Source organism: Lissotriton vulgaris, chromosome 5 (assembly GCF_964263255.1).
Source record: "Lissotriton vulgaris chromosome 5, aLisVul1.2, whole genome shotgun sequence".
Taxonomy (NCBI): Eukaryota; Metazoa; Chordata; class Amphibia; order Caudata; family Salamandridae; genus Lissotriton; species Lissotriton vulgaris.
In genome coordinates this window covers 1,554,844,058-1,554,856,480 of record NC_141693.1, presented here as the reverse complement: position 1 = coordinate 1,554,856,480, position 12,423 = coordinate 1,554,844,058, and the positions used below count along the sequence as shown (strand labels likewise).

The window sequence follows — 12,423 nt, the reverse complement described above, 5'->3', positions numbered from 1 at the left end:
ATTATTGTGCCAAAGAAGGGCACCCCTGAGAAGGTGCGTTTATGCGTGGACATGAGGCTCCCCAACACCGCCATAGAAAGAGAGCGCCACCCAGGACCCCATTTGAGTGACATGATATCTGCACTGAATGGAGCAAGAGTCTTCTCCAAACTTGATTTAAACAAGGGGTACCACCAGCTAGTATTACATGAAAAGACGCAAAACATAACAACTTTCGCCACCCATCTGGGTTTGTTTCGATACAAACGGCTGAGTTTTGGTGTCTCCTCTGCGGCGGAAATATTTCAAGAAACCATTCGTCAGACCATCAGACACATACCCAATACGCTGAACTACAGTGATGACATCTTGGTGTATGGGTCAAACACCCAGGAACATGACAAAGCACTAGATCGGGTATGCCATGCTCTCCTGGAAGCCAATCTTACCCTCAATAAAGACAAGTGTGAGTTCCATCAATCCACTCTCAAGTTCTTCGGACATGTGTTCTCTGGAGCCGGGATGAAGCCTGACCCAGAGAAAGTGACAGCACTCAATGACACCAAGAGCCCCCAGGATGTGAGTGATTCCGATCCTTTCTGGGCATGGCCAGCTATTGTGCCAGATACATAAAAGATTACGCTACCATCAGTCACCCACTATGAGCTCTCACCAAGCAAGGACAACCGTTTGTTTGGACCCCACAGTGTGAGCGGGCCTTTCAAGAGATTAATCAAGCTGTAGAATCAGCGGAAAATCTGGCTTATTTTAACCCCAAGAGGAAGATGGAGATAACGGTAGATGCCAGTTCAGTGGGACTGGGTGCAATACTGGCTCAGTATGACAATGACACTGATCAACGACACATTGTGGCCTATGCCAGCCGCAGCCTATAGACACTGAGAAAGCTTATTCCCAACCCGAAAAAGAAAGCCTTGCGGTTGTTTGGGCCTGCAAACATTTTCATGTATTTATTTATGGCAAACATTTCACTATGGTGACTGATCATCAGGCACTCGTCACCATCTTTGGAAACCCCAGAGCCAAGATGCCACCTCGAATCGAACGGTGGGGTTTGCGCCTACAGGAATACACCTACACAATAATACACAAACCGGGTGAAGTCAGCGAATCCTGCGGATTACATGTCCCGACATCCTCAAGCATCCCAGGTCTCACCTCCCTCAATCGCGGAGGAGTATATACACTTTGTAGTGGGCGTACCCAACCACCCCCGGTTCCTCTGGAGTCCATACAGGAAGCCACTGCACAGGACAACATCCTTCAGAAGGTGGTGCGTCAACTGCGAACACACCGCTGGAGACATGACAGTGAAGACGAAAAGAATGACCCTCAGGTTCGTCAGGAAATGCAAGCATTCAAGCACATCAGCGAAGAGTTGTCTACCACCTCAGAGGGGCTCCTACTGAGAGATCATCGGATCTTCATCCCGAGGCAGTTACGACAAGGCGTTATCAACTTAGCCCACGAGGGCCACCGTGGAGTGGTCGCGACAAAACGAGCTCTCCGAGAAAGGGTGTGGTTTCCACTGCTGGATCAAATGGTAGAGCTCACCTTAAAGGACTGTCCTGAGTGTCACTTGGTCAGCCACGGAGATCCGCCTGCTCCTCTCCAAATGGCCAAGCTGCCGAGTGGGGTATGGCAAGAGCTTGCCATGGACTTTTATGGACCCCTTCAGTCAGGTAAATATGTCCTGGCAATAATGGACGAATATTCAAGGTTTCCAATAGCGCAGTTCGTATCTTTCACCAATGCCTCCAGCACGATTGCAGTGCTAGACGAAGTATTCATTGCTTGGGGCGTCCCCAAGGATCTCAAGACAGACAATGGTCCTCCTTTCAACGGACATGATTTCAGTGAATACGCGAACCACCTCAACTTCAGACATCGCAAAATTACTCCCCTGTGGCCACAGGCCAATGGCACCATTGAAAGATTCATGGCGACTTTGAAAAATACCTTTCAACAAGCTACCTTGAACAAAAGGGACTTACAGGTGGCTCTCAATGAGGTTTTGAGAGCGTATCGGACTACCCCACATGCCACCACAGGAAAGTGTCCTGCCACGCTCATGTTGGGGCGACCCATTCGAACCCGGATCCCGACATGGGAAGGAGCGCTGCGACCCGTGTCTCCAGCAAGTGCCCATCAAGAGCTGTTACTGGCTGATCACGCTGGCAAGAGTAAGATGAAAGTCTATGCAGACGCTCGGAGGAGAGGCAAATCTCCATCTCTTCATGAAGGAGACTGTGTGGTGGTTGAACAAGATCAACTGAAGAAAATGGACTGCAAGTTCAAAGATGAACCCTTAGTAATCACTCAGCAGAAAGGTACAATGATTCCTGCGGAGTCAGAGAAAAGACGGATCACACGAAATGTTTCCCATTTCCAAAAGTGTACACCTGCCATGAGAGAGGTTCTTGACAGAACACCAGACCAACGGGAATCAGAGGAACCTGGTCAGGTGGTTGCAATACAGAGACCTGAAATCCAGACTGAAGTTGCGTCCGGAGATCTTGGCGTGAATCTGCGTCCTAGAAGGTACATTCAAAAGCCCAAAAGGCTAATTGAAGAACTGTAATCAAGTCAGTTAATTCTTTTGTTACCAAAGGGGGAGATGTAATGATGTGAGCGGTCTAGTAGCTGGGTGTGGATGGAGCAAGGGGGTTGGAGGAAGAGGAGGAGCTAGGACAGGAAAGGGGCAGTTAGAGTAGGGACAGGGATGAGTGAGGAGTATGATAATAAAGCTCCTTAAAATATAACGTAAGTGTCTGTCTTCATTCCATACAAGACACTACAATGACCATGAGAGCTTAGGCTGCCACCACATCAGGCATGGGAGATACAGAAGTATCTAGGGCTGAGTGAAGTAGGACAGAGGTATCCATGCTGATCTCTGAGCTACCTACCTTCCTGGAGGTATCCGAGTTATAAACTATAGAACAGGTACTAGACCAGTGGACAATGCCAAACACTTCTCATTATACATTTAGAAAATCAGTGATGAGAAAGACCCCCTTGCTGGCCGCTGGAACATGAACACTTTCCCTCCGACCGGAAGGTACTCAATGCCTTATGGTCCTCCTTTAACCCTTTCCATGCGGCCGCGATTCCCCTGGTGTGCTGTAAACAGCACGAACAGGGGCGGGCCGTGACGAACCCCAGCCGTCATCAGCACACGAGCACCGTAGTGCATGACGGCTGGGGTTCGTCATCAGCATGGAAGGGGTTAACGCCTTTTGAAATCTGACATAAAATGAGCCATTCAAGCACCAAGCCATCATCATATTCCTCTGAACCTTCGCATTCATCCCTGGCAAGAGAATATGCTGATGCACTCTTGTTCCTAATGCTAGATATCAAAAATGCATGAATTGTACTTGGCTCCTTTGCTGTTACCGTACTAAGCAATGCATGTCCCTCCTCTTCTTAAACAGATATGCTGACATTGTTGCTAACTACAGACATTTAGAGGAAATTAAAAGTCATAGAAAAACTGATTATTTTCAAAGTAATCAAGCTCACATTTTATGCAAGAGGGTGGGTATCAAAGATACATATATAAGCAAGTGCGAAGCATATCTATCAAACAGAACTCAATGTATTTAAAAAGGGCAATGTGATGTTCCTTTTAGACTATCACAGGCAATCATCCTCTTCCCTTTCTTCCCCCTTACTAGTCAACCTCCATATCGAACCCTTGGATTACATTTTCTCCAAAGCAGGCGTCCCACCTTCCACATCCACAACGTGGACGATAAAAAGCTGTATCTCAAGGATGACTATCCTGAAATCTTTGGTTCTCCAGCCAATGCCTAATTAACATCAACTCATGCATGTCACAGATGAAGCTTAAAGTGAACCCCTCCCCCTCAGACAGAGTTCCTCCTGCTATTTCAAGACAGTTTTAAATTGCTCCCTTTAGATCAAATATTGAAATTACAGATATTTAAATTAGTCCTTTGAGATGAAAATTGCATTTCAAGTCAGATAAGTATCTCAATCTTGTCCTTCGTATTGAACAAATCACTAAAAATGCCAGATTTCAATCACTCTGTAAAATCAGACACTTCGTCCCCAAACAAGTCTGCTGTATGTGCAGTGCCGTTATTCCCAATATAAACACTCTAACTGGACTGTCGAAATCCTGCCTGACCGCACTCTAACCTACCCTTCTCTTTCAAGCAGAAGGATGGCTCACACAGAAAAATTGATAGACACATCCAGGCAACTCATCCTGCAATGACCTACACTATCGCTCGTCCTATAAAACAGACTGTCTCACCTACAAGGCCATACTCTGAAATTGCAAACACGCACTCCCACTTCCACTGCGTTTCACACAATGACCAGGACTGACGGCGAAACTAGAATGGTAAGAAGCAAATCAATGCTGCTTCCGAAAAGACCATATTAAAAACAAACCTATCCCCAGACGCACTTCTCAGGGAATGCACCTTAGATCTGGAATACATTGCCCATACATATAAGAGCTATTTAACTGAAAATTTGCACAAAAAGTTGCATTTCATATATATGACTTTATATCCTGCACATCTTATTATACAATGACCATTTAGTGCTTCCGGCGTAGACATCCACTATATGCGTCACCGTGTCAATGCCACTAAAGGCCATTCCGTTTATTTTTGTTTACTAGACATGATTCCCTCATCATCTCTGCAAGGCATGGCTAAAAAAAAAGTTAACTGCGTGTTATTCTAGTATATTTTTCATTTCCAGGCGTATTATTACAAATTCATATTAATAATGTTGGATCTACCCATCATCTGCCTCAATATAGAATACTTTTAGATAGGTGTACCACTTTCTACGTTCCAAATATCCTTTCTTAAATGTATCTTTGTTGTAAAGCACTCACTGGCTTCACCTGTTGTTTAGCAGTGCTATACCAAAAACAACTAAAGTAAAGTAAGTAAAGCCTCAAAAACATCCAGTTGTATTGTGTTATGATGAACTATGTATAGCGTGTACAGCTCCTTGTCGAAGCATGAGAGGAAACGTACACTTAAGTGCACAGGGGAAGGAAAGTGAAAGCAGGAAGGGAAGAGCTGCTTTTCGGTGGGGTATCCCAGAAGACACCGGAGGGGGAAGCAGCGAGCTGCGTGCGCCTGTCCGAGGGACGGAGGCGGAAGTGCGGCGAATGAATGTGTCAGCCTTAGGAGGACGGGGCTCGCGAGCTGCTCTCAGCGTCCCGCGCCTGACGCCCGAACCGGGACGAAGGTGAGTGTCTACCCTCTGGAAAAGAATAGGCAGGAGCTGTAGTTATTAGTCAACAGCGGTGAAAACAATGTTAAAAGTAACCGCTGTCAACATTAAGTGTTTTGATTTCCTCAACATTGTTGCCATGTAAGATTGTAAGTGTATGTTAAGCAGATGACTCCATGCCACTTGGAAACTCTTTCCCAGCCGTGTCACGGGCTTTTCTTTCACAAATCCTTCTGATCTGACCTACTAGTCCAATTGGCTGTCTGGAAATGAACCATAAACACAACTCCCAGGAATGCACGGATTTATTAAATTAAACTACTGTCTGGAAACATGTAATCCAGCGATTTTGCATCATGTGATACACCGAGTTAAGTGCCCACGTGTTCTTTGTGACTTCTTTAGCCAGTCCTGGCTTTTAAGCCAACAGCTACTTGTCGGTGTGGTTGTGGGGCCGCTAGTTACAGTTGTGTTGTACTTGTCATATGTCTAAAGCAGAAATCCAAGTCCCAGCATGCAACTTTCTGTTGTCTAAAAAGGAGTCACTTGTTTGGTGGCCACTTTGTATCTCCTTATAGGTTAGGAATGAATGGGTATAGCATTAAACATCTTCATAACATCTATACTAAGGAGATTAAATGAATGGTGTGCTGAAAATGTTATGCTTTCCATTGAACAAGCAGGTTTCCAGTGTGGCCATTCAAATGTGGATCATTGCCTCATAATCTGAAAAGTTGCTAAAAGAACTTTATTGTGTTGTTTTAGGTAATTTTAGGGCTACTTCAGATTCGGTGGACTGCAGCACCTTTTGGAAACACTAAAGAGTTAAAAGGGCTTTTATCAATAATACAGTTGTTACATGCTAACAATTGGGCAACAGTAGAAGAGTATAGGTATTGATGAATAGTAGGGTGTCTCTTGCAATCCCAGTTAGACATGGCTTAAGGCAAAGATGCCTGTTTACCCCAAAATCAGAACAATTAAGTTACTCGGGCAAATGCGTGAATAACTCATCCAGTCAAGAGGTGTTTTTTTTGTGAATTCTGAAATGTATTACCCTGTTGACATATTATCAAATAAGGACTATATATGCCAGAATGTCATGCCAAATACTGGCATGGATGACCTAGTCAAGCATGAAACTCGAAAGCTTGAGCATCTTGCAATATTGTCTAATTTTAGCAGATTCACCAGGCAAAGTTGCTGAGACACATTTCCTAACACAAACATTTGGGGGTATCCTATTTGATCTCTTTTTTTGAAGACAATCTATTCTTGATTGCTCAAACTGCAATTGGCCTACTAAGGAAAAAGACCTTTTATTCATATTGTGAGTTTAATACATTTAAAAGTAAATACAGCTAAAACAAAAATGACTCATTTGTAAAAGAAAATCCAACGGTATTTTCATAGTGGCTAAATTGGAATTAATATAGAAGTGGTAAAGCTGTAGCAGTGTTAGGGCATTAACTTATCTTGGATTCCTCGTGGGTAAAGAATGAAGATAAGCACAACCAGTATTATGTCAACTTTCTGTTGTTTTAACAGAATGCTTTGTAGTGCATCACTCTTGTGAAAGCAGTTGCCGGTAAGGTGGTACCCATGCTGTTATGTTAGCAAAATATTAGTTCTTGATGTTTGAATTCAGTTTACTAATCGGGAGAGCTTGATGATGAAGGCGGCTTTGACTCTGCCTGGTTCGGCAACAATACAATATACATTGTATGGGAGCCTACACTCCTTCTATAAAAGCCACTCTATAATTTCCTCACTACAGTCCACTTGAGAGTTCTCATGTCATCTGTAATAAATTATATAGCTGCTCTTCTGTAATAGGTTATTACAGTTGAGTCCTAACGTCACAACGCATGCTGCCAGCAACCAAGGTGAAAGGCAGGTCATGCAGCATTTTTTCCATGACCTTATAGACAAAGGCTGCTTGAAGGCTCGTTACTCTATACGGTCATGCAACTTCTTGGTGACTTGCTGTCTGCTTATAATGTACAGCTGCAGGTACTTTATCCCACATATTAAAACAGAGATAGGGAGCTGCTTAGCACACTTTTCAGCAAAATCTCGTGTGTATAATTTCATTAGAAATGTGAAGGAATTTAATCAGGAAAAATCTTTTGAAATATCGTTGCATTGCAAATGCTTGTTTTCTAACCCACTTAATTCTTATTCTCGACTTGTTTATTAATATCCTGTTACCTAATGTGTTACATTTTTAATCCTACTATTCAGAATTTTGCTATTTCAGGCCATGCATTTTATGTCTTAGTTCATGAAGTAACATGGTCGGTTACCATTACTTCTATCAAAATGATTTTTCACTGGATGTGACGAAACACGTGTCAGCTGTCCGTGTGAATATTGATCAGGACCGTGTAGTGCAACGATTCTTGTCAATATCTTTGTATTTGAATCTGTTGCAATAAGGGATACACACTGTCCTGACAATTTTTTTGTATACAGAAGAATATCTGCATAAATTAAAGGAAATAAACTTTTTTACAAACCCATCTTTGTTGTATGCCTGACAAGATATTATTTTACTGGTAATATGATACCAACTTATCAAGTTTACATATTTTGATCTTTATTAACGTTTAGAGTTCCGGGGTATAATGATATTGTAATCCCTCCTAAAGTTTATAAGAATATTGATAAATATTTCCCTAAATTTATTTGGAATAGCAAATCTCCCTGTTTAAGTTATAAAAAACTAAAATTGTCTAAAAACAATGGTGGGCTAGGGTTGCCAGATTTCCTTGTTTATCATAAAGTTTTTATTTTAAAACAAATTACTTTATGGTTTCAAAATATAGAACATAATAATTTTACCTTCCTGGCTTTGCATTGAAATAAGTTTCACATCACCGTTTCCTTTGCCTGCTTTGCCCACAATATCCAATTTTACAACTTTTTTTAAAGAAACCAGTAATATTGAAATCTACAAAATTGATTTTACATGATTTGGATTCAGTTTTTCAGTGTCCTATTTCACATATGTTAAATTTATCATTCTGGTATAATCTGTCATTAAAATCAGCTCGCCACACAACCTTTTGGCTTTCTTCGATTAAAGCTGGTATTTTTTATTTAAAGGATATTTACCATAACAATGCCTTTTTAAGTTTTGATGGATTTCAACACTTAATTTGCAACAGACAGATATGTATAAATATGAATTGCTATTTAACTCTGTCCTTGATTCATTCCTGAATGATTTTCCTTTAATTGCCTCCTCTGATTTGGAATTAAATATTCGAACAATAGCTGCTTGATCCCATGTAGTGTCCTTGTTATATAAAAAAAGAAATAATTCTAATGGGGACAATATCAATTTTCTTTCTACCTTTTGGAATAAATAATTTGATTGTTCTCTTTTATATATGTGGAGGAAAATGTGGTTGAATTCTGTTTCAGGATGGTTACCTGTATCTCTATTTCATACTAATCCCTTTATACTTTTTAATTGTCTATGGACCCCTTTAGGATTATATAAGAAACAACATTTAAATGTATCTTATTGTTAGAATTGTTCTTTAAATACAGGTTCGTTGAGAGATATGCTATATAAATGTCATATTGTTACTAAGTTCTGGAATTAAGGGGCCTATTAGAATGGCGGGCGGAGGTCTGCCCGCCATCCCTGCGGAGCTGGGACTGTCCGCCATAGGTGCGGCATTCCCGCCCGCAGAATTAGGATGCGCCCGCCACACTGGTGGGTGCATGCTGGCAGTTTAACATTGCGGACAGTGCTGCTGGCTGCAGCAATATACGCAATGTTAAACAATGTTTTGCATTGCTATGCACAACGTGTCCGGCCCGCGTGCCACTTTGAGCATGGCAATGTAGGGGGGTACCATAGGTACCCCCCAAGTGCAGCCCCCTACCTCCACCCCCCCCGGGGGCCCGCAACAGGCCCGGTAGCAGAACGTCGCCATGGTAAGGCCGGTGTTTGCCTGCATCCTAATCTGGAGGACAGTGTGTGCTAGGCACTGCCACCATTTTGGGCTCCCTGGACCGTCCGCCAGGCAGTTGGGACAATTGCTGGTGGCGGACGGTCTTTGCATCCGCTGCAGACACAATCCTGTTCCCACTGCAATCCTAATCTGGCAGTGGGGAATATCCGTTTGATGGCGGAACGACCGCCACTGCAGGGCCGGCAGTTGCCACCGCTGGCTTTGCAGGTGGCGGTCCTTCCGCCATCAAAATCAGCCCCTAAGTTTGACAGGTTATTACTAAAATTTTGAATATCACAGATTCATTATCTTATACACTAGTAATATGTAAATCCACTTCACTCTCCACCAAATTATGAACAATAAACATTTTTATTCCTAATATCTGCAACTTAAAAATCAATTACTGCTAATTGGAAAAATAGCTCATTATTATCAATTAATGCATGGTGTGCATGGGCAATTTTTACCAGGAGAGGTACTAATTTGTCTTTATCGGGTATCATCCATAATACTCTGACATCACATTTTTTGGAAACCAATTGATGATTATTTAGGTTTAAATCACTGTGTACATTTTATTATAGTTATTACTTGTAAATTGTATAAGTTTAATACTTAACTTTAGTAGCTGTATATATTTATATGCATAGGTTTTGAATTTGTCTCCTTTATTTTTTATTACAAAGTTATACTTTTAGTATTATAGGTACTTTTATTAATCATACTTGAAAGTGATTTGTAATAGTGTTTTTTTCACATACTGTTTTAATGTATATTTGTACATTTTCGGAGCTCTTTTTTGTATGATTTTCTTGTCTTTAGTCAAAATGTTATAAAATATTTGGAACATTAAAAAAACTGCGTACTAAATACCCATGCCAACACATTGTGAAGCATTCCAGGGGACGCCTATTCTCCAGAAACAGTGGGAAGACAATTGATGCGATTTCACTAAGACATACAGGAGAATCCGCCATAAAGCTTCTGTCTATATGTTACAGTACCAATGATACCTCAGCCCGCTGCGCTTAAGCAGATTGTTTCCCTTGAGGATGGCACTCAACTTGGGGGTTTCTTACACAAATGGTGGTTTTCCTGGACGGATATACTGTGTCACATTAAAGAAACTTTAGGACATCTAATTCCAGCAGATCCCTTCACTGTACTCTTGGGGTTTTGACCATCAACACTTAAAGGTATGACACGTGCAGACTGGAGATTGTTATGCCACATGACTGGAGCAGCTAAACAGTCATTGCACTGTCTTGAAAAAAGAAAGAGGTCCACTGTTGCGCCCTGATGCAAAATATATAACATTTAGAAACCACTTATGAACTATCTGGCGAGGGTGAAGTCTTGGCTTAACACCCACTAGATAACATTTTGCAGTACCTTGGTTCGGGGTCTTTGAGGACCCCTACTAGGTATTATGGTATTGTACAAATGTTTTACAATGACATTGACTTCCCCTGGGAGAGATCCACTCCCAAAGAAGTGTGAGACATCTTCATTGGATAATATACCATGCTGACTAAAAGCTCTCTATTACCACTCCCAGGTTCAATCTACCAGCCCTTCTCTCTCCTTCAGAGCTTCTTCTGGACTATTCATTTCTTTAGTGTTGCTATGTGCATGTGTTGGGTAGTGGTTTAGTATAGGGGTTGTTAACTGTCATCATGGCACTTTCATCTTACTTTCCATGTTGCAAACTGAACCAGATCACGATAATATATGATCCATAATGTCAACCATAGCCTGGTTACCTCTTGCTACTTTATTGCCATTTTGTTGCTTTTGTATGCAAAGTGCTAAGTATTCCTCATAGTGTTCATTGAAAATTTTCACTAGAAAGATTTGAAAGAAAAAAGTTAATAAAATAATGAGAGATCTTTCCTGGAACGGACAAGTCAGCAGCCTGCATCATAACCCCACTATCACTTTTTATTGAAAGGATTGTAGTTGGAAGCAACATTTGCCACTAGCTACAGAAACAAACTAGAGAAAATTCATATATCTGCCCTGTTACACCCGGCACTTTAAAAAAACATATATATAACAAGGGAATACAGAGAAACGTATTGAGGTCGTAAGATGGCTAACTGGGTTAACGCTAGTTGTTGACATCTGCAGTGATTTAAATATCACAAGTTTAGATCCTATAAGGGAGACTCGTCCTTCCATCTTTCTGATGTTTGTAATTTGAGTGCTATTACATTTTGGAAATATTAACCTATTTTATTCATAGGGCTCCACTCAGTAGATGTGTGGTTACAATAGGAGATGAGTAAGCAGCATCCAATTGCTAAGGTTTATGTAGGTGCCACGATTCTTAAAAACACAAATTACAATTCACTGTTGTGTAGCTTAAGGCATTTGCAAAGGGTAACCCGTTACCCAAAGTCTCCATTGTTGCTGAATTTAGTGCTCCGTTATTGGGTGTTTGTTTTCCTTAATCAGTTGCAATTTGGGTGGGTTACAGATTATAAAGGGGGTACCTATTGAGATCACAAAGGGGGTACTTATTGAGGTCATATGGGGGTACCTATCGAACAAACAGAACCACTTCCATCAGAGCCCGAGTAGAAAACCCTCTCGCTATATTAAACGAGTGTAAATTTTGTGGGCAAAAAAGCTAATATGAACATGGGCGAGGGTTCTTATGCAGATGATGGGAGATGAATGCGTATGGGCAAGCCATTCCATATGGGCACAATGCTGGAGAGAATTTCTCTTCTTGACGCCTCGTTCTTTAAAGTCTCAGATGGGCGATGTTGATACTGACTGATGTAGGCAAGATAGTTTTGACTGGCATGGAAGGCTTTGTTGAAGACCTGTAAGCCTTTGTGCAAGGAGTGTGATTTTAATTGTTTTAGATACAGGACGCAGATGCTCGTTAGATGATAAAGGCGCTAGCTCATTGGGTGTTGGCCTGATTTCCCTCTTATCATCAGCCACTAACCACAGTAAACTGTGTAACACAGAATGTTCTTGACCTCTCAAGTTCTAATGAACCAAGGCACTCCTCCTATGGAAGACCAGGGTAACCATCAGGCAAGGACACACTTCCTGCATTATATGAACACAGATGACACAACTCTCTCCTTACAAGGAAGGAGACACGGAGAAACGTCTCTCTCATGCTATGGTGCTCTAGGGGCTGGTGCAATTTTCAGCTACCTGAATGGGCTCTAAGGTAAAGATGTCACACAAGTGGCCCTGCTCC

The 12,423-nt window shown here is 41.8% G+C and overlaps 1 protein-coding gene across 2 annotated transcripts in view; it reads left to right on the top strand.

The window, feature by feature from the left end:
- Positions 1 to 5,145: 5,145 nt before the first annotated feature.
- LOC147715138 (receptor-interacting serine/threonine-protein kinase 3-like) overlaps positions 5,146 to 12,423 on the top strand; it is a 354,916-nt gene continuing 347,638 nt past the window's right edge. For both annotated transcript variants that reach the window (XM_086923624.1, XM_086923623.1), the window contains exon 1: positions 5,146 to 5,244. The gene's annotated coding sequence lies outside the window, so the exon portion shown is untranslated. The remainder of the gene's footprint in view (positions 5,245 to 12,423) is intronic.